The sequence below is a fragment of the Tachyglossus aculeatus genome, chromosome 5 (genome assembly GCF_015852505.1).
Source record: "Tachyglossus aculeatus isolate mTacAcu1 chromosome 5, mTacAcu1.pri, whole genome shotgun sequence".
In the NCBI taxonomy this organism is placed as follows: Eukaryota; Metazoa; Chordata; class Mammalia; order Monotremata; family Tachyglossidae; genus Tachyglossus; species Tachyglossus aculeatus.
In genome coordinates this window covers 33158224-33179518 of record NC_052070.1, presented here as the reverse complement: position 1 = coordinate 33179518, position 21295 = coordinate 33158224, and the positions used below count along the sequence as shown (strand labels likewise).

The window sequence follows — 21295 nt, the reverse complement described above, 5'->3', positions numbered from 1 at the left end:
TAATACTACAGAGTTGGCAGCTCTCACCTTGAGATCGCATCTCGATCTCAACTTTCCCGCCGCAACCGATCGACCATTATTTTAATTGTACATATCTATTCTATTTATTTTATTTTGTTAGTATGTTTGGTTTTGTTCTCTGTCTCCCCCTTTTAGACCGTGAGCCCACTGTTGGGTAGGGACTGTCTCTATATGTTGCCAATTTGTACTTCCCAAGCACTTAGTACAGTGCTCTGCACATAGTAAGCGCTCAATAAATACGATTGATGATGATGATGATGACCAAAGCAGCGTGGCTTACTGGAATGACCGCGGGCCTACTTGTACATATCTATTCTATTTAATTTAATTTTGTTAATATGTTTTGTTTTGTTTTCTGTCTCCCCCTTCTAGACCGTGAGCCCGCTGTTGGGTAGGGACTGTCTCTAGATGTTGCCAACTTGTACTTCCCAAGTGCTTAGTACAGTGCTCTGCACACAGTAAGTGCTCAATAAACACGATTGATTGATTGATTGAGCCAGAGAACCTGGGTTCTAAGCCCTGTTCTGCCACTCATCTTTTGTGTGACCTTGGACAAGTCATTTAACTTCTCAGTGCCTCAGTTCCCTCATCTGCAAAGAAGGGATTCAACACCTGTTCTCCCTTCTACTTGGACTGTGAGCCCCATGTGGGACCTGATTATCTTGTATCTACCCCAGCGCTTAATACAGTGCGAGGCACATAGTAAGCACTTAAATAACATAATTATTATTATTGATATATAATTATATTTTATATATAATATAAAATTAATATATAATTATATTATATATAACATATAATTATATAATACTAATAATAATAGCATTTGTTGAGTAGTTACTGCATGCAGAGCATTGTACCATGCACTTGGGAGACTACAATATAGCAGAGTTGGTAATAACATAATGATGGCATTTGTTAAGCGCTTACTACATGCAAAGCACTGTTCTAAGCTCTGGGGAGGTTACAAGGTGATCAGGTTGTCCCACAGGGGGCTCATAATTTTAATCCCCATTTTACAGATGAGGTAACTGAGGCCCAGGGAAGTGAAGTGACTTGCCCAAAGTCACACAGCTGACAATTGGCGGAGCCGGGATTCAAACCCATGACCTCCGACTCCACAGCCCGTGCTCTTTCCATTGAGCCACGCTGCTTACTGTGGGCAGAGCACTGTACTAAGTGCTTGGAAAGTACAGTTTGGCAACAGATAGAGACAATCCCTACACAACAATGGGCTCAAAGCCTAGAAGCGGGGAGACGGGCAATAAAATAATAATAATAATAATAATAATGTTGGCATTTGTTAAGCGCTTACTATGTGCAAAGCACTGTTCTAAGCGCTGGGGGGGATACAAAGTGATCAGGTTGTCCCATGTGGGGTTTGGTCACTGAGGCTCAGAGAAGTTAAGTGACTTGCCCAAGGTCACACAGCAGACATGTGGCGGAGTCGGGATTTGAACCCATGACCTCTGACTCCAAAGCCCAGGCTCTTTCCACTGAGCCACGCTGCTTCTCAGCTTGTCTAAAATAAAACAAGTAGACAGGAATCAATAGCGTCATTATAAATACATAGAATTACAGAGATATACACGTCATTAATAAAATAGAATAATAAATATGTATATAAACACAAGTGTTGGGGAGGGGAGGGGGGTAGAGCAGAGGGAGTAGGGGCGATGGGGAGGGGAGGGGGAGCAGAGGAAAAGGGAGGCTCAGTCTGGGAAGGCCTCCTGGAGGAGGGGAGCTTTCAGTAGCTGCACCAAGATGCTTCCGTCTTTTTGGCTTATGCCATGAATTCCTCGTTTCTGAGACTGCCAACCATTGTACCATGTATACAGGGTGAGGATAATGTGTAAAATAGGCCATTGGACTTCTTGGCTAGTAAAACAGGTTGTCTGTGGTCATTTTGTTCTAGTGAGTTTTGACGCGAATGAGAGGGAAGGGCAAGTATCGATGGCCCTCCCGTGATCGGGAGGTAACTAGGTTGTAAGCTATTTGAGATGCCCTACAGCTCACTGTGTGCGGAGCACTGGACTAAGTGTTAGGGAGCGTACAGTACAATAATTCATAATTCACTGTTAATAAAGGAATAATTAAATTCATTATCTATTTAATCTGCAGGACCGTCGGTCCAGACTGAAGAACTGCCCTTTGGTTTATAGACAATGCTTCGTTGGTGAGACCACAATCCTGATTGAGTGTCTGAGAGGATCTACTGTCTGTCATGTCCTGCACCTTTCCTGAACCCTCATCGCTGTATTCCCCCGAAAGACTGTAAGCTCCTTGTGGGCCTAGTGGGTAGAGCACAGGGAGAAGGACTTGTGTTCTAATTCCAGATCTGCCATTTGTCTGCCGTGTGACCTTGGGTAAGTCACTCCACTTCCCTGTGCCTCAGTTACCTCACCTGCAAAATGGAGACGAACACTGTGAGTCCTCCCCACCCCCCCGGCCCTACCTCCTTCCCCTCCCCACAGCACTTGTATATATTTTTACAGATTACTCTATTTTACTTGTACATATTTACTATTCTATTTATTTTGTTAATGATCAATCAATCAATTGATTGATTGATTGTACATATTTACTATTCTATTTATTTTGTTAATGATGTGCATATAGCTATAATTCTACTTGTTCTGACGACTTTGACACCTGTCTACGTGTTCTGTTTTGTTGTCTGTCTCCCCCTGTGAGCCCGTTGTTGGGTAGGGACCGTCTCTACATGTTGCCGACTTGGACTTCCCAAGCAGTTAGCACAGTGCTCTGCACACAGTAAGCGCTCAATAAATACGACTGAATGAATGAATGAATGACAGGGACTGTGTCCAAACCAATTACCTTGTATTTACCCCAGCATTTAGTACAGTGCTCTACACACAGTAAGCGCTCAATAAATATGACTGACTGAATGAATGAATGACAGTGATTGTGTCCAAACCAATTACCCTGCATTTACCCCAGCATTTAGTACAGTACCTGGCACGTAGTAAGCACTTAACAAATGCCACGATTATTATTATTATTATTGTTATTATCTATCAACTCTATTGTATTAATAGCCAAGTGTCAAGCAGGAGAGAGAAAAGCTATTCAATAGTGGAAGTGCCAATTGCGTACCGGGAAAGAAAATTATCGGAGATGTGGGGAGCTTCATGCTTTTCACTGGCTAAGAAAGCGCAGGGACATGGAGGAGGTGAAGAGAAAAAGCACACAAAGGGGCAAAGATATTACCTGGCTTAGGGCCCTCCTGCTGCTTGATCCTATCAAGACTACATCACTTGTATAAAGAAAACGTGTTTTATAATGCTCCTGAAATTAAATGTTTAGGGTCAAAAAAAGGTAAAAGCCAAATTTCGCTCCCTCTCACTTGCCCAGCTTGGACGGTGCAGGTTTTATGCTCTCCTCCCCCCTTCTAGACTGCGAGTCCATTGTAGGGAGGGATTGTCTCTATCTGTTGCTGAAATGTACTTCCCAAGGGCTTAGTAGTGCTCTTTACACAGTCAGCACTCAAAAAATACGACAATGAATGAATGAATGACAACAGAAACTCTGTTCATTAACTGGTGCCTTTGGCGGATCACTATCCTAAAGATGATCTTAACTCCAAATTAAATTATCCTCTACCTGATTTTAATACTTTCCGCTTTGCATTTACCAGGTTCCTTCCTCCTCAACGGCTTTGGGATGCAGGGTCCTGGAGATCCAGAAAACCACGCGCGCCGACTCAATCTCCTTTCCCAAAGGAAAGCGGCCGCTTCTCCTGAAAAGTTGAAAGAGGCCGAGGGGTCACTGTCTTCCTCCAGGGGCCTGGGGTGGGCCCCTCTCCCAGAGGAGAATGTAAATACTCAGTAGGAAGCACGGGGGGCAAACCAATTTGTGTTTCAATCTATTTTATTTCAGTTCAAAGCATCGCCGCCGACGGACAGCCCGGGAAAACAAGCATCGCTCTGGCAGTACTCGGCCGCCTTTCGAGATTGAGGAAGACTGAATATAACCATAGTGTCGCTTGTTTTCTTGGGCTATCTGTCTGCAAAGATGCTCTGAACTGAAATGAAATAGATTGAAAAACAAATTGGTATGCCCTGGCTCTTCCTACGCAGTTTTACATTACCCTTCAAAGGAAGGGTCACCACCTTCTCTCCTGCTTGAAACCCAGGAGGCCCAAATCACCGAGGAAAATTGCAATATGTAAATGTAAGGGTCCCTCCCATATCTAAAATAGCAAAGACATTCTGAGCTTGCCCTGACAATCTTTTAACATGCCACTCTGTGTCCAGCTATTTGCTCCTTTTACCGTGTTGGATCATTACAGCTTCCACTGACAACTGCGATAGGGTTTCCGGATACGCTCTGCCATTAAAAGTTTAAATTTCTGTTTGAGGTTTCCAGCAGACTCCGTGTCACTTAGTGCTAGTGACTTTCACAGGGGACCTTCGCCTTCTACTGGAAAAAGCCCTGGAGAAAAACCGACACGTCGTCGGTTTTCCCTTGGCCTGATCAGACTTCAGAGAAGCCGGGACATAAACCCCGATCTTTTTCTGAGCCTCGACCGGTGAGTTGGCCGAACCGTCAAGATCCCAGACACACCTTCGCGAACCTCGCTCCTTCTTAGCCCATCCACGTCAGACATTTCTTATGCCTCCGTTTATGTACAGTCGATCCTGTTTGACTTGAAGAATCCCAACTTCAAAAGAAAAAGACCCCAGGAATTCCAGTATTGGTCAGAGCGAATCTCGGTCAGGCGGATTCATCTCCGCTCAATCCGTCCCGCCGCTCACCCTTTCCCCGTCCAGCGATCCTATGATCCAGTTTCTCTCACTGCCTTTCCGTTATCCTTTTGTAATAAGCAAAAAATCCTCAATCAGTGGTATTTATTGAGCACTTGCTGTGTGCGGAGTACTGTACTGTAGAGAAGCAGCGTGGCTCAGTGGAAAGAGCCCAGGCTTGGGAGTCAGAGGTCGTGGGTTCTAATACCGCCTCCGCCACTTCTTAGCTGTGTGACTTTGGGAAAGTCACTTCACTTCTCTGTGTCTCCGTTTCCTCATCTGTAAATTGGGGATGAAGACTGGGAGCCCCACGTGGGACAACCTGATTACCCTGTATCTCCCCCAGAGCTTAGAACAGCAGCGTGCTTAGAGGAGCAGCGTGGCTCAGTGGAAAGAGCGCGGGCTTTGGAGTTAGAGATCATGGGTTCAAATCCCGGCTCCACCAATTATCAGCTGTGTGACTTTGGGCAAGTCACTTGACTACTCTGTGCCTCAGTTCCTTTTTTTTTTTTTAATGGCATTTATTAAGCGCTTACTATGTGCAAAGCACTGTTCTAAGCGCTGGGGAGGTTACAAGGTGATCAGGTTGTCCCACGGGGGGCTCACAGTCTTAATCCCCATTTTACAGATGAGGGAACTGAGGAACAGAGAAGTTAAGTGACTTGCCCAAAGTCACACAGCTGACAAGTGGCGGAGCCGGGATTTGAACCCACGACCCCTGACTCCGAAGCCCGGGCTCTTTCCACTGAGCCAGTTCCTTCATCTGTAAAATAAGGATTTAGACTGCGAGTCCCCTGTGGGACAACCGATCACCTTGTATCCCCCCAGTGTTTAGAACAGTGCTTTGCACATAGTAAGCACTTCACAAATACCATCATCATTATTATTATTATTAGAACAGTGCTTGGCACATAGTAAGTGCTTAACAAATCCCATCATTATTATGATTACTGCTAAACACTTGGGAAAGCCCAACGGAGTTGGTAGTTGGACTCCTTGCCCACTAGTTTAATCTCTGAGTGGCTTGGAGGCTCTCGACCAAACCTCCTCCCTGTTTGACAGATTGTCTGTTTTCATTTCCCCTTGGGCCTGGAGCTCCCTTCCGCTTCGCATCCGACAGTCATTCATTCATCCATTCATTCAGTCGTATTTATTGAGCGCTTAATGCGTGTAGAGCACTGTACTAAGCGCTTAGAAAGTACAATTCGGCAACAGAGACAATCCCTACCCAACGACAGGCGCGCAATCTAGAAGGGGGAGACAGACAACACGACAAGTAGACAGGCGTCAGTACCATCAAAAGAGATAAACAGAATTATAGCTATAGACACATCATTAATAAAATAAATAGAATAATAAATATGTACAAATATACACAAGTGCTGTGGGAAGGGGAAAGGGTAATAATAAGAATGTTGGTATTTGTTAAGTGCTTACTTTGTGCCGAGCATTGTTCTAAGCGCTGGGGTAGATACAGGGTAATCAGGTTGCCCCACTTGGGGGGCTCACAGTCTCAATCCCCATTTTCCAGATGAGGTAACTGAGGCACTGAGAAGTGAAGTGAGTTGCCCAAAGTCACACGGCCGACGAGTGGCGGAGGTGGGATCGAACCCACGACCTCTGGCTCCTAAGCCCGGGCTCTTTCCACTGAGCCACACTGCTTCTCTACTAAGCAGATGGAGGGAGTAGGGGAGGAGGAGCAGAGGAAAAGCGGGGAGGCTCAGTCCAACAATCTCCCCACCTCCACCTAAAGAAGCAGCGTGGCTCAGTGGAAAAGGGCCCGGGCTTTGGAGTCAGAGGTCATGGGTTCAAATCCCAGCTCTGCCAATTATCAGCTGTGTGACTTTGGGCACGTCACTTGACTTCTCTGGGCCTCAGTTCCTTCATCTGTAAAATGGGGATTAAGACTGTGAGCCCCCCGTGGGACAACTGATCACCTTGTAACCTCCCCAGTGCTTAGAACAGTGCTTTGCACATAGTAAGTGCTTAATAAATGCCATTATTATTATTATTATTATTATTATTATTATTCACAATCCCCCCAAGATCACATCTCCTCCTAAAGGCTTTCTCTGACTAAATCCTCAATCCCTCCATCCACCCACCCCTCTGTTCCAACTATGCAATTGGCCGTGTGCCCTTTGAGTACTTTGATAATCACCACAGCCATATGGGATTTACATCCATATTATACTCTACTATTTCCCCTACCTGTACTTTATTCTACTGTCTTCCCATGTATGCTGTAAGCTCCTTTAATAATCACGGCATTTGTTAAGCATTTTTTACACGCCAGGTACTGTACTGAGTGCTGGGGTTGATACAAGCAAATCTGGTTGGACTCAGTCCCTGTCCCACATGGGGCTCAAACCCCATTTTACAGAAGGGGTAAATAAGGCACAGAGAAGCGAAGTGACTTGTCCAAGGTCACACAGCAGACATGTGGCGGAACCGGGATTAGAACCCAGTATCTTCTGACTCCCACTCCTGTGCTATATCCATTATGCCATGCTGCTTCTCAGGGATCATGTCTGAACTCTGTTTATCCGTACTTGCCAGAGAGCTTAGTCCAGTGCTCTGCACATGGTAAATGCTCATTATAATAATAATGATGGCATTTGTTCATTCATTGTCGTATTTATTGAGCGCTTACTGTGTGCACAGCACTAGACTAAGCGCTTGGGAAGTACAAGTTGGCAACATCTAGAGATGGTCCCTACCCAACATATTTATTTATTTTATTTTTAAGCGCTTACTATGTGCAAAGCACATAGGGAGGTTACAAAGTGATCAGGTTGTCCCACGGGGGGCTCACAGCCTTCATCCCCACTTTACAGATGAGGGAACTGAGGCCCAGAGCAGTGAAGTGACTTACCCAAAGTCACACAGCTGACAGTTGCCGGAGCCGGGATTGGAACCCATGACCCCTCGACTCCAAAGCCCGGGCTCTTTCCACTGAGCCACGCGGCTTCAGCACAGAAACTTGCTGACTTTTCCAGGGTCACAAAACAGACGGGAGGAGGAGCTGGGATGAAGAACCTAGGTCCTCTGACGCCGGGGCCCGGGTTTGATTGATTGATTGATTGATTTCCATGAGGGCCCGCTGCTCCTAGGGCCAACGTTTCTGCTGGAATGAGGAGGCTGAAAGGCATCACGCCTGCTTTTAATGCCTTCTAAATGCTTGACGATAGGTGAAGCCCACAGTCAGATGTATACATGTATATATGTTTGTTCATATTTATTACTCTATTTATTTATTTTACTTGTACATATCTATTCTATTTTATTTTGTTAGTATGTTTGGTTTTGTTCTCTGTCTCCCCCTTTTAATAATAATAATAATAATAATGGCATTTATTAAGCGCTTACTATGTGCAAGGCACTGTTCTAAGCGCTGGGGGTATACAAGGTGATCAGGTTGTCCCACGTAGGGCTCACAACCTTCATCCCCATTTTACAGGTGAGGTAACTGAGGCCCAGAGAAGTTAAGTGACTTGCCCAAAGTCACACAGCTGACAAGTGGCAGAGCCAGGATTCAAACCCATGACCTCTGGCTCCAAAGTCCATGCTCTTTCCACTGAGCCACGCTGCTTCTTTTAGACTGTGAGCCCACTGTTGGGTAGGGACTGTCTCTATGTGTTGCCAACTTGGACTTCCCAAGCGCTTAGTACAGTGCTCTGCACACAGGAAGCGCTCAATAAATACAATTGATGATGATCCACCGCCACGCATCCACCCGCACACTTCAGCCCTCCAGTCCGACCGCATCCTTCCCCCTCCCGCAAAATCCTGCTCCACACCCACCTCCTCTATCCCTTCCCACCCCAAACCACTCAACACTTGCCCTTCTTGTCCCCTGCAAATTTAATGTACGAAAGCAAGGGCACAGAGAAATCCTCGCCATGCCCTTGGCACTGGTCCAGAGTTTGGGCCAGTTTGGATCTGAATGATACACCGTCTTTGGCAAATTTGATTAAATTAACTAACCGTACCAAAGGGACAGCTGCGAAAGCCACCGGAGGGAAAACTCCAACTCGGGTCTTGTCGCTATGAAGCAAACACTGAACGATGTCGGTTACCTGCGAGTGAATGATCCGCACTGAGATCTGCGGGCAAGGATTTGCTACCACTTGATGACAGAGGAAGAGAACAGTTTCAACTCCAGATTAAGAACGGTAGTTTGCGAAAATCGCCGCGATAAAACAGTCGCTTGGCCGCCAACTCTATGCTTATAATTGGGGTTCTCTGGCTGGCTCCCATCCCCTCTCGCCCCCCATCACCGTTGGGCTTCGGCTGTTGGGTGGTGACAAGACCAGAGCCAATGTGTGCTCGTGAACGGTGAGGGAATGATTGGTACGGATGCACAGAAAACTGTGAGGGGGAAGGTAAATGACAATTTGCAATATTTAAGCCACTGCCATCGAGGCCAAAGTCACCCGTTAGAGAAGAACTAAGGCCGGCTGAATCAGAGCTGCGAGCTATTTCGGATAAAAGTTTCAGGGGGAAATGAGGCCTTAAGACAAAACTGGGGAGGGGGATGAGGGGGCTAGAGGAAAGCACAGAGAGGGGGAGAAGGGAAGGAGAGGGGGAGAAGGAAAGGGAAGGGGGAGAAGAGAAGGGGGGGCAGGGAAGCATCGTGGCTCAGTGGAAAAGAGCCCGGGCTTTGGCCTCAGAGGTCTTGGGCTCAAATTCCGGCTCCGCCAATTGTCAGCTGTGTGACTTTGGGCAAAGTCACTTAACTTTTCTGTGCCTCAGTTCCATCATCTGTAAAATGGGGATTAAGACTGTGAGTGCCCCCGTGGGACAACCCGATCACCTTGTAACCTCTCCAGTGCTTAGAACAGTGCTTTGCACATAGGAGGTGCTTAATAAATGCCATTATTATTATTATTATAAAGGGAAGGGGGAGAAGGGAAGGGGGAGAAGGGAAGGGAAGAGGGAGATGGGAAAGGAGGGGCAGAGATAGAGGAGGAGAGAAGGATGGAGGAGAGAAAGAAGGGGAAGAGAAAGAAGGAAAGAGGAGAGAAAGAAGGAAGGAGGAGAGAAAGAAGGAAAGAGGAGAGAAAGAAGGAAGGGGAGAGAAAGAAGGAAGGGGGAGAGAAAGAAGGAAGGGGGAGAGAAAGAAGGAAAGGGGAGAGAAAGAAGGAAAGGGGAGAGAAAGAAGGAAGGAGGAGAGAAAGAAGGAAAGGGGAGAGAAAGAAGGAAGGGGGAGAGAAAGAAGAAAGGGGGAGAGAAAGAAGGAAGGGGGAGAGAAGGATGGGGAAAAGAAAGAAGGGGGAGAGAGAAGAGAAGAAGGGAAGTGGAGAAGAAAAGAGGGGAAGAAGGTTTGGGATAGGGAGGGGAGGGGAAGGGAAAAGAGAGGGAGGGGAGAGAGGGGAAAGGGGAGCAAGGAAAGGAAGGGGGAGAAGGGAAGGGAAGAGGGAGAAGGGAAAGGGTGGGAAGAGATAGGAGGGGGGAGAGAAGGAAAGGAGGAGAGAAGGAAGAGGAAGAGGAAGAGAAAGAAGGAAGGGGGAGAGAAAGAAAGAATGGGGAGAGAAAGATGGGGAAGAGAAAGAAGGGAGACAGAGAAGGAAGAGGGAGAGAAGGAAAGGGGAGAGAGGGGAAGGGAAAGAAGGGAAGGGGGGAAGAGAAGGGAGAAAGAGAAGGGAAAGATGGGAAGGGGAGGAAGGAAGGGAAGAGGGAGAAGAGAAAGGAAGGGGAGAGATAGAGGGGGGAGAGAAGGAAGCGGAAGAGAAAGAAGGAAGGGGAAGAGAAAGAAGGGGAAAAGAAGGAAGAGGGAAAGAAGCGAAGGGGAGAGAGAAAGCAGGAAGGGAGACAGAAGAGAAGACGGGAAGTGGAGAAGAAAAGAGGGGAAGAAGGGTTGGGAAAGGGGAGGGGAGGGGAAGGGAAGGGAAGGTGGGGGCAAGGGGAGGGGAGGGGAAGGGGGAGGGAGGGAGGTGAGGGGGAGAAGAGGGGGAGAAGAGGGGGAAAAGAGGGGGACCCACCCTGGAGGAGCAGGAGGAGGACGAAGGGGGTCGGTGGGCCGGGCCCCCCCCCCCGCGCCCAACCGAAAACCGCGCCCCCTGCTGGGGGGGGAGAGGAGGGGAGGGGAGGGGTGCGAACACATACAGGCACGCCCCGCGACCGTCTCCATGGTTACCTTCTCCGAGCCCATTCAAACTGCCGTTCTTTATTGACAGCGCCGTGGAGCACACGGACAGTCCGTCCGGGGGGAACAATAAAGCTTTCCACATTCAACAGCGCCAGCGCCAGCGCCGCCGCCGACGCCCGCGCGACGCCATCTTGAGACCAGCACGGCCGGGCCCGGCTGGCGCGCGCTTGCGCGCCAACGCTCCAGCGTCACGTGACGGGGCTCGGCTCCCCCCCGTCCCCCGCCACGTGACCAGGGACTGGGTCACGTGGCTCCTTCCCACCGCCCGCTCAGGGCCTCCTTGGTCATTCGGTCATTCATTCATTCATTCATTCATTCATTCATTCACTCATTCATTCACTCACTCATCATCAATCGTATTTATTGAGCGCTTACTGTGTGCAGAGCACTGTACTAAGCGCTTATTCACTCATTCATTCAATCGTATTTATTGATCACAGTTATTAGTACTGTGTATTATCGTAGTATTATACAATACTGTACTGTAGTATACAATAGTACTGTACAATGGTACTGTAGTATATACAATACATATATATGCATTGTATAATATTGTAGTATACAACAGTACTGTACAATAGTACTGTAGTATGTACAATACATATATATGCATTGTATACTATTGTAGTATACAATAGTGCTGTACGATAGTACTGTAGTATATACAATACATATATATGCATTGTATCCTATTGTAGTATACAATAGTGCTGTACAATAGTACTGTAGTATATACAATACATATATATATTGTATACTATTGTAGTACACAATAGTACTGTACAATAGTACTGTAGTACATACAATACATATATATGTATTGTATACTGTTGTAGTATGCAATAGTGTTGTGATCGGGTTTGTCTGATATCCATTTTGTTTTCCCATCCCTTCCTCCCATCCCTTTGTACACCCTTCTTCACGGAAGAAGAATGCCCGCAAAAACTTCCCGCCACAAAACCTGCCTAACCAAGGCCTCCCCCACCCTGACCTGCCTGACAAAAGCCATCCCTGTTGTCCACTAGCGGACTTGACATGACTGACTCCATTTTGTGCAGGCTGAGAGAACAACTCCTTTTTGTATTGTCTGCAACAGATGCCTTCAAGGCCATTAAACAAGTAACACTTATCTATGTAAGGTCCTAGGTCAGATGACATCCTGACAAGACAGTGACAACAGAAGATAACAGAATTTACACACCTATCTATACAAGGCCATATGGCAGATAACAACAACCTTTACAAGGCAGTAAAAACAGAGAATTTACAGCATCCTGTTGGTCCTAATTGGATTCCTGAAATTCCTAAATGCTCCCTCCCATGTTGCTGTAACTGAATAAAAGACGCAGTGAGAATGGGATCAGGGCTGCTTGATCTGGGTCCCTGGCCCCTTGCAGCCGCGCGCTAATAAAATCCACTTCTAAATTTCTACCTGGGTCTCACTCGCTGATTCTCGGCACAACAATAGTACTGTACAATAGTATTGTAGTATATACAATACATATATATATGTATTGTAGTATAGTATAGTATATAGTATATATAGTATAGTATATAGTATGTAGTATATATAGTATATATATAGTATATAGTATATAGTATATGTATGTAGTGTAGTATAGTACTGTAGTATATACAATACATATATATGTATTGTATACTATTGTAGTATACAATAGTACTGTACAATAGTACTGTAGTATGTACAATACATATATATATGTATTGTATACACATTGTAGTACTGTAGTATTATTAGTCCTGTGTGCAGAGCACTGTACTAAGCACTTGGGAGGTACAAGTTGGTAACAAATAGAGACAGTCCCGCCTCCTCCCTTCATTCATTCACTCATTCATTCATTCATAATGGTGGTTTTTGTTAAGCACTTACTATGTGCCAAGCACTGTTCTAAGCTCTGGGGGAGATACAAGGTCATGAGGTTGACCCACATGGGGCTCACAGTCTTCATCCCCATTTTACAGATGAGGGAACTGAGGCCCAGAGAATAATGATAATTACAATGATGACATTTATTAAGTGGTTACTATGTGCAAAGCACTGTTCTAAGCGCTGAAGAGGTTACAATGTAATCAGGTTGTCCCACGGGGGGGCTCATAGTCTTCATCCCCATTTTACAGATGAGGGAACTGAGACCCGGAGAATAATAATAATAATAACAATGATGGCATTTATTAAGCAGTTACTATGTGCAAAGCACTGTTCTAAGCGCTGAAGAGGTTACAAGGTGATCAGGTTGTCCCACGGGGGCGGGTCACGGTCTTAATCCCCATTTTACAGATGAGGTCACTGAGGCACAGAGAAGTTAAGTGACAAAGTCACACAGCTGACAATTGGCAGAGCCGGAATTTGAACCCATGACCTCTGACTCCAAAGCCCGTGCTCTTCCCACTGAGCCATGCTGCTTCTCTAAGTGCGGAGAAGTGAAGTGACTTGCCCAGGGTCACACAGCTGACAAATGAAGGACCAGGATTAGAATCCACAACCTCTGACTCCCAAGTCTGGGCTCTTTCCACTGAGCCACGCTGCTTCATTCATTCATTCATCCATCCAACCATTCATTCATCCATCCATCCATCCATCCATCCATCCATCCATCCATCCACCCATCCACTGGTATTTATTGAGTGCTTACTGTGTGCAGAGCACTGTCCTAAACGCTTGGGCGAGTACAATAAAACAATAAACAGTGACCATCCCTGCTCACAATGAGCTCACACTCTAGAGGGGGGGAAACAGACATCAATATAAATAAATAAAATGACATATCTATACGTAAGTGCTGTGGAACAGGGAGAGGAGGGAAGAGCAAAGGAAGTGAGTCAGGGCCACACAGAAGGGAGTGGGAGATGAGGAAAAATGGGGCTTAGTCTGGGAAGGCCTCTTGGAGGAGATGTGCCTTCAATAAGGATTAAAGGGGAGGAGAGTATTAATAACAATGATGGTATTTTTTAAGCACTTTCTATGTGCCAACCATTGTTCTAAGCCCTGGGGGTAGATACAAGATAATCTGGCTGTCCCAGATTATCCCACGTGGGGCTCACAGTCTTAATTCTCATTTGACACATGAGGTAACTGAGGCACAGAGAAGTGACTTGTCCAAAGTCACACAGCTAAGTGGCAGAGACAGATTAGAACCCATGACCTCTGATTCCCAAGCCCGTGCTCTTTCCTTCATTCAATCAATCAATCAATCAATCGTATTTATTGAGCACTTACTGTGTGCAGAGCACTGTACTAAGCACTTGGGAAGTACAAGCTGGCAACATATAGAGACAGTCCCTACCCAACAGTGGGCTCACAGTCTAGAAGGGGGAGACAGAGAACAAAACCAAACATATTAACAAAATAAAATAAATAGAATAGATATGCACAATTAAAATAAATAAATAAATAAATGGAGTAATAAATATGCATAAACATATATACATATATACAGGTGCTGTGGGGAAGGGAAGGAGGTAAGACGGGGGGATGGAGAAGGGGGTGAGGGGGAGAGGAAGGAGGGGGCTCAGTCTGGGAAGGCCTCCTGGAGGAGGTGAGCTCTCAGTAGGGCCTTGAAGGGAGGAAGAGAGCTAGCTTGGCGGATGGGCAGAGGGAGGGCATTCCAGGCCCGGGGGATGACGTGGGCCGGGGGTCGATGGCGGGACAGGCGAGAGCGAGGTACGGTGAGGAGATTAGCGGCGGAGGAGCGGGGGGTGCGGGCTGGGCTGGAGAAGGAGAGAAGGGAGGTGAGGTAGGAGGGGGCGAGGGGATGGACAGCCTTGAAGCCCAGGGTGAGGAGTTTCTGCCTGATGAGCAGATTGGTAGCCACTGGAGATTTTTGAGGAGGGGAGTAACATGCCCAGAGCATTTCTGGACAAAGATAATCCGGGCAGCAGCATGAAGTATGGATTGAAGTGGGGAGAGACACGAGGATGGGAGATCAGAGAGAAGGCTGATGCAGTAGTCCAGACGGGATAGGATGAGAGCTTGAATGAGCAGGGTAGCGGTTGGGATGGAGAGGAAAGGGCGGAGCTTGGCAATGTTGCGGAGCCAAGACTGGCAGGTTTTGGTGACGGCTTGGATGTGAGGGGTGAACGAAAGAGTGGAGTCGAGGATGACACCAAGGTTGCGGGCTTGTGAGACGGGAAGGATGGTAGTGCCGTCGACAGAGATGGGAAAGTCAGGGAGAGGGCAGGGTTTGGGAGGGAAGACAAGGAGTTCAGTCTTGGACATGTTGAGTTTTAGGTGGCGGGCAGACATCCAGATGGAGATGTCCTGAAGGCAGGAGGAGATACGAGCCTGGAGGGAGGGGGAGAGAGCAGGGGCAGAGATGTAGATCTGGGTGTCATCAGCGTAGAAATGATAGTTGAAGCCGTGGGAGCGAATGAGGTCACCAAGGGAGTGCGTGTAGATGGAGAACAGAAGGGGACCAAGCACTGAACCTTGGGGAACCCCCACAGTAAGAGGATGGGAGGGGGAGGAGGAGCCTGCAAAAGAGACTGAGAAAGAACGACCGGAGAGGTAAGAGGAGAACCAGGAGAGGACGGAGTCTGTGAAGTCAAGGTCGATAGCGTGTTGAGGAGAAGGGGGTGGTCCACAGTGTCGAAGGCAGCTGAGAGGTCAACGAGGATTAGGACAGAGTAGGAGCCGTTGGATTTGGCAAGCAGGAGGTCATTGGTGACCTTTGAGAGGGCAGTTTCCATGGAATGTAGGGGACGGAAGCCAGACTGGAGGGGGTCGAGGAGAGAGTTGGTGTTGAGGAATTCGAGGCAGCGCGTGTAGACAACTCGTTCAAGGAGTTTGGAAAGGAATCAATCAATCAATCAATCGTATTTATTGAGCGCTTACTATGTGCAGAGCACTGTACTAAGCACTTGGGAAGTACAAATTGGCATCACATAGAGACAGTCCCTACCCGATAGTGGGCTCATAGGAGGGATATGGGGCGATAACTAGAAGGTGAGGTGGGGTCAAGAGAGGCATCCTTCTACTCTACTGCTTCTCTTACCTGTAATTTATTTTAAAATTCATGCCCCTCACTACTTCATAAGCTCCTTGAGGGCAGAGATGGAGTTTACTAACTCCAAGTGCTGACTAGAGTGTTCTGTTCCCAGTAAGTGCTTAATAAATGCTATGGACTGATTGATTCCTTTCCATCGCCAAATCTTAATTAGAGCATCCAGCAGCTCCCCTGAACTGCTGCGTTAAATAGCACCTTCTGTTTAGCTTGGTGATTGGTCAAATATTTCTGCAGTTCCCTGCATTTCTGTTGTTATTTGTCAGTAGCCTGCATAAAGTTTGCTTTACTAATTATGGTATTTGTTAAGTGTTTACTATGTGCCAAGCACTGTTCTAAGCGCTGGGGTAGATACGTGGCAATCAGGTTGTCCCACGTGGAGCTCACAGTCTTAGTCCCCATTTTAATAATAATAATGATGGCATTTGTTAAGCACTTACTCTGTGCAAAGCACTGTTCTAAGCGCTGGGGTAGATACAAGGTGATCAGGTTGTCCCACGTGGAGCTCACAGTCTTAATCCCCATTTTAATAATAATAATGATGGCATTTATTAAGCACTTATGATGTGTAAAGCACTGTTCTAAGTGCTGGGGAGGATACAAGGCGATCAGGTTGTCCCACGTGGGGCTCACAGTCTTCATGCCCATTTTACAGATGAGGTAACTGAGGCACAGAGAAGTGAAGTGACTTGCCCAAAGTCACACAGCTGACAAGCGGCGGAGCAGGGATTAGAACCCAAGACCTCTGACTCCCAAGCCTGTGCTCTTTCCCCTAAGCCACGCTGCTTTAATAATAATAATAATAATAATAGTAATGGCATTTTTTAAGCGCCATGCTGCTTTAATAATAATAATAATGGCATTTTTTAAGTGGTTAGCTATGTGCAAAGCCCTGTTCTAAGCGCTGGGGAGGTTACAAGGTGATCAGGTTGTCCCACAGGGGGCTCACAGTCTTCATCCCCATTTTACAGATGAGGTCACTGAGGCCCAGAGAAGTGAAGTGACTTGCCTGAAGTCACCCAGCTGACAACTGGTGGCGCCGGGATTTGAACCCGTGACCTCTGACTCCTAAGCCCAGGCTCTTTCCGCTGAGCCACGCTGCTTCTCTTCTTTAGGCACAACATGAGCTTCAAATCTATCAATGTTGGTGCTAATGCCTTCGCTTCTTGCTTGATGATTTTCTTATTAGACAATCTCCCTCTTTCTTCAATCCACGTGAATCGGAAGCTGGCCTTCTCCTCTCAGGTTCTGCCCAGTTTGGGGTAGTAAGTCTTAGCTCTGGATGTGTTCCGAATTAGCTATTTCAGGAAGGACAGCAGATTTCCCGTCTACTTCCCGTGCGTTTCAATCGAGAAGAGAAAGGTTTAGAGACTTAAGTTTCGTTTCTTGTTCCGGCATCAATTTGCTACATGACTTCCTTATTTCCCGACTCTTCCCAGTTTAAAGTCCATTTTCCTCGGCCTCACCGGTAATCGTTATTATTATTTAAGTGCAGTAGAAGCAGCATAGCAGAGTGGCTACAGCCCGGGCCTAGAAGTCATGGGTTCTAATCCTGACTCTGCCACTTGCCTGCTGTGTGACCTTAGGCAAGTCACTTCACTTCTCTGGGCCCCAGTAACCTCATCTGTACAGTGGGGATTAAGACTGTGAGCCCCCATATGGGACAGGGACCGTGTCCAACCCAATTACCTTGTGTCTACCCAAGCGCTTAGTACAGTGCTCTGCATATAGTAAGCACTTGACAAATACCAGCGTGGCTCAGTGGAAAGAGCCCAGGCTTTGGAGTCAGAAGTCATGGGTTTTAATCCCGGCTCTGCCAAATGTCAGCTGTGTGACTTTGGGCAAGTCATTTAAGTTCTCTGGGCCTCAGTTACCTCATCTGTAGAATGGGGATTAAGACTGTGAGCCCCATGTGGGACAACCTGATCACCTTGTATCCTCCCCAGCACTTAGAACAGTACTTTGCAAATAGTAAGCGCTTAATCAATCAATCGTATTTATTGAGCGCTTACTGTGTGCAGAGCACTGTACTAAGCGCTTGGGAAGTACAAGTTGGCAACATATAGAGACAGTCCCTACCCAACAGTGGGCTCACAGCCTAAAAGGGGGAGACTGAGAACAAAACCAAACATACTAACAAAATAAAATAAATAGAATAGATATGTACAAGTAAAATAAATAAATAGAGTAATAAATATGTGAAAACATATATACAGGTGCTGTGGGGAAGGGAAGCAGGTAAGATGGGGGGGATGGAGAGGGGGACGAGGGGGAGAGGATTTTTTTATTGTTATTATTATTACTATAGTAAACGGTGAACAAATACCATAAAAAAGTCTTCTGGATACTGGGACAGGACAGGTAAGAGGTGAGAAATCATCTTCCGCTACACCTGTGTCCTTCCCAGGTGACAGGCCCGATTGGGTCCCACTTTTATAAAGGGATCAGAGAAACTGGAGAGGATCCAGAGGGGTGGCACAAATAATCAACAGGATGGAGGAAGTAAAAAATTTTGGGTTGGTTTAATGTGGAGAAAAGCAGGTTGGGGGGTGACAGATCCTATCATCAAGTTTCTGAAAGATTTTTCTGAGTCAGGCTTCGATCTCTGCCTCTTTGTCTCATTGATCAACATGTTTGTGGTTTTTGAAAGTTGAAATACCAGTAAATCCTTAACAAAATAGAATGGTAAATATGTACAAGTAAAATAAATAGAGTAATAAATCTGTACAAACATATATACAGGTGCTGTGGGGAGGGGAAGGAGGAGCATCTAGCTTTATTTCTATTTATTCTGATGACACCTGTCCACATGTTTTGTTTTGTTGTCTGTTTCCCCCTTCTAGACTGTGAGCCCGTTGTTGGGTAGGGACCGTCTCTAGATGTTGCCAACTTGTACTTCCCAAGCGCTTAGTCCACTGCTCTGCACACAGTAAGCGCTCAATAAATATGATTGAATGCATGAATGGTACTCTCACAGGAATAATGAAAATTGTAATATTATAACTCTAGACTGTAAGCTCGCAGTGGGCAGAGAACGTTTCTACCAATTCCGTTGTATGCTACTCTCCCAAGTGCTTAGTACAGTGCTCTGCTCCGATTGAGCGCTCAATAAATACCAGTGATTGACTGATTAAAATGGAGATAAGCAATACCAGCGCATTTACACCTGAAAATGTCAAAGAAAAAAAGTTCATCCAGCAATCTCATTAGGTAGATCAAAAATAACCAGATCTGACACAGTCCCTGTCTTACGCGGGGCTCACAGTCCGAAGAGATGTTTTAAGTTGATTTTTAATGAAATTGTGTGGGCCTTCTCCTTCTAAGATTTGATGGAAGATTTCCTTCAAGACTTGTACCACCCTCTTCTGGAAATTTGGTATTCATTCATGAAAGAGAAATTAATCACTCTGAATCATTGTGCTCTTCAGCCTTCAATCAATCAATCAATGATATTTATTGAGTGCTTACTATGTACAGAGCACTGTACTGAGTACTTGGAGAGTAGATACAACCGAATTAGCAGACACATTCCCTGCCCATAACGAGTTTACAATCTAGATGAAAGGAAACAATCCTCACCAAATAGCAATGATAATACTTGTGGTATTTGTTATATGCTTACTCTTTGTCCGACACTGTTCTAAGTGCTGTGTATATGTATATATGTTTGTACATATTTGTTACTCTATTTATTTATTTATTTATTTTACTGTATATATGTATATGCAGTATATACACCTGTATATATGTATATACGTTTGTACATATTTGTTACTCTATTTATTTATTTTACTTGTACATATCTATTCTATTTATTTTATTTTGTTAGTATGTTTGGTTTTGTTCTCTGTCTCCCCCTTTTAGATTGTGAGCCCACTGTTGGGTAGGGACTGTCTCTATATGTTGCCAACTTGTACTTCCCAAGTGCTTAGTACAGTGCTGTGCACACAGTAAGCGCTCAATAAATACAATTGATGATGATGATGAAGTGCTGGGATAGATAGAGGCTATTCAGGTCAGACACGGTCCCCATCCCACATGGAGCTCACAGTCTAAGCCTTCATTCATTCAATTCAATCAAATTGATTGAGCGCTTACTGTGTGTAAAGCACTGTACTAAGTGCTTGTACTAAGCAGGAGGGAGAAGAGGTATTGATTCTGAGAAGCAGCATGGCTCGGTGGAAAGAGCCCGGGCTTTGGAGTCAGAGGTCGTGGGTTCCAATCCTGACTCTGCCACATGTCTGCTGTGTGACCTTGGGCAAGTCACTTCAATCAATCAATCAATCAATCGTATTTATTGAGCGCTTACTGTGTGCAGAGCACTGTACTAAGCGCTTGGGAAGTACAAGTTGGCAACATATAGAGACAGTCCCTACCCAACAGTGGGCTCACAGTCTAAAGGAGTGGGCTCACAGTCTAAAAGAGTGGGCTCACAGTCTAAAAGACTTCACTTCTCTGAACCTCAGTGACCTCCTCTATAAAATGGGGATTAAGACTGTAAGCCCCACATGGGACAACCTGATCACCTTGTATCCCCCCAGCGCTTAGAACAGTGCTCTGCACATAGTAAGCGCTTAACAAATGCCATTATTTTTATTATTATTATTATTATTATTATTATTATTCCCCATTTTACAGTTGAAGAAACTGAGGCCTGGTTATTGCCCCATCTCCCTCTTACCATTTCTCTTCAAATTCCTTGAGCGAGTTGTCCACATTCCCTGCCTCCATTTCCTCTTCTACAACTCTCTCTATTACTCTATTACAACTCTCTTTATTACTCTATTTATTTTACTTGTACATATTTATTCAATTTATTTTATTAACATGTTTTGTTTTGTTGTCTGTCTCCCCCTTCTAGACTGTCAACCCGCTGCTGGGTAGGGACCGTCTCTATATGTTGCCAAATGGACTTCCCAAGCCGCTTAGTCCAGTGCTCTGCACACAGTAAGCGCTTAACAAATGCCATTATTATTATTATTCCCCATTTTACAGTTGAAGAAACTGAGGCCTGGTTATCGCCCCATCTCCCTCTTACCATTTCTCTTCAAATTCCTTGAGCGAGTTGTCCACATTCCCTGCCTCCATTTCCTCTTCTACAACTCTCTCTATTACTCTATTACAACTCTCTTTATTACTCTATTTTACCTGTACACATTTATTCAATTTATTTTATTTTGTTAATATGTTTGGTTTTGTTATCTGTCTCCCCCTTCTAGACTGTGAACCCGCTGCTGGGTAGGGACCGTCTCTATATGTTGCCAACTTGGACTTCCCAAGCGCTTAGTCCAGTGCTCTGCACACAGTAAGTGCTCAATAAATACGATTGAATGAAT

General features: G+C 45.8%; 1 protein-coding gene across 2 annotated transcripts in view; it reads right to left on the bottom strand.

The window, feature by feature from the left end:
• ZBTB40 (zinc finger and BTB domain containing 40) overlaps positions 1–11009 on the bottom strand; it is a 74448-nt gene extending 63439 nt beyond the window's left edge. The window contains exon 1 of one of the 2 annotated variants that reach the window (XM_038747100.1): positions 10927–11009. The gene's annotated coding sequence lies outside the window, so the exon portion shown is untranslated. Of the gene's footprint in view, positions 1–3645; positions 3779–10926 lie in introns of those variants that run through there. The other variant, XM_038747099.1, reaches the window with a different exon arrangement.
• Between the last annotated feature and the right edge of the window lie 10286 nt (positions 11010–21295).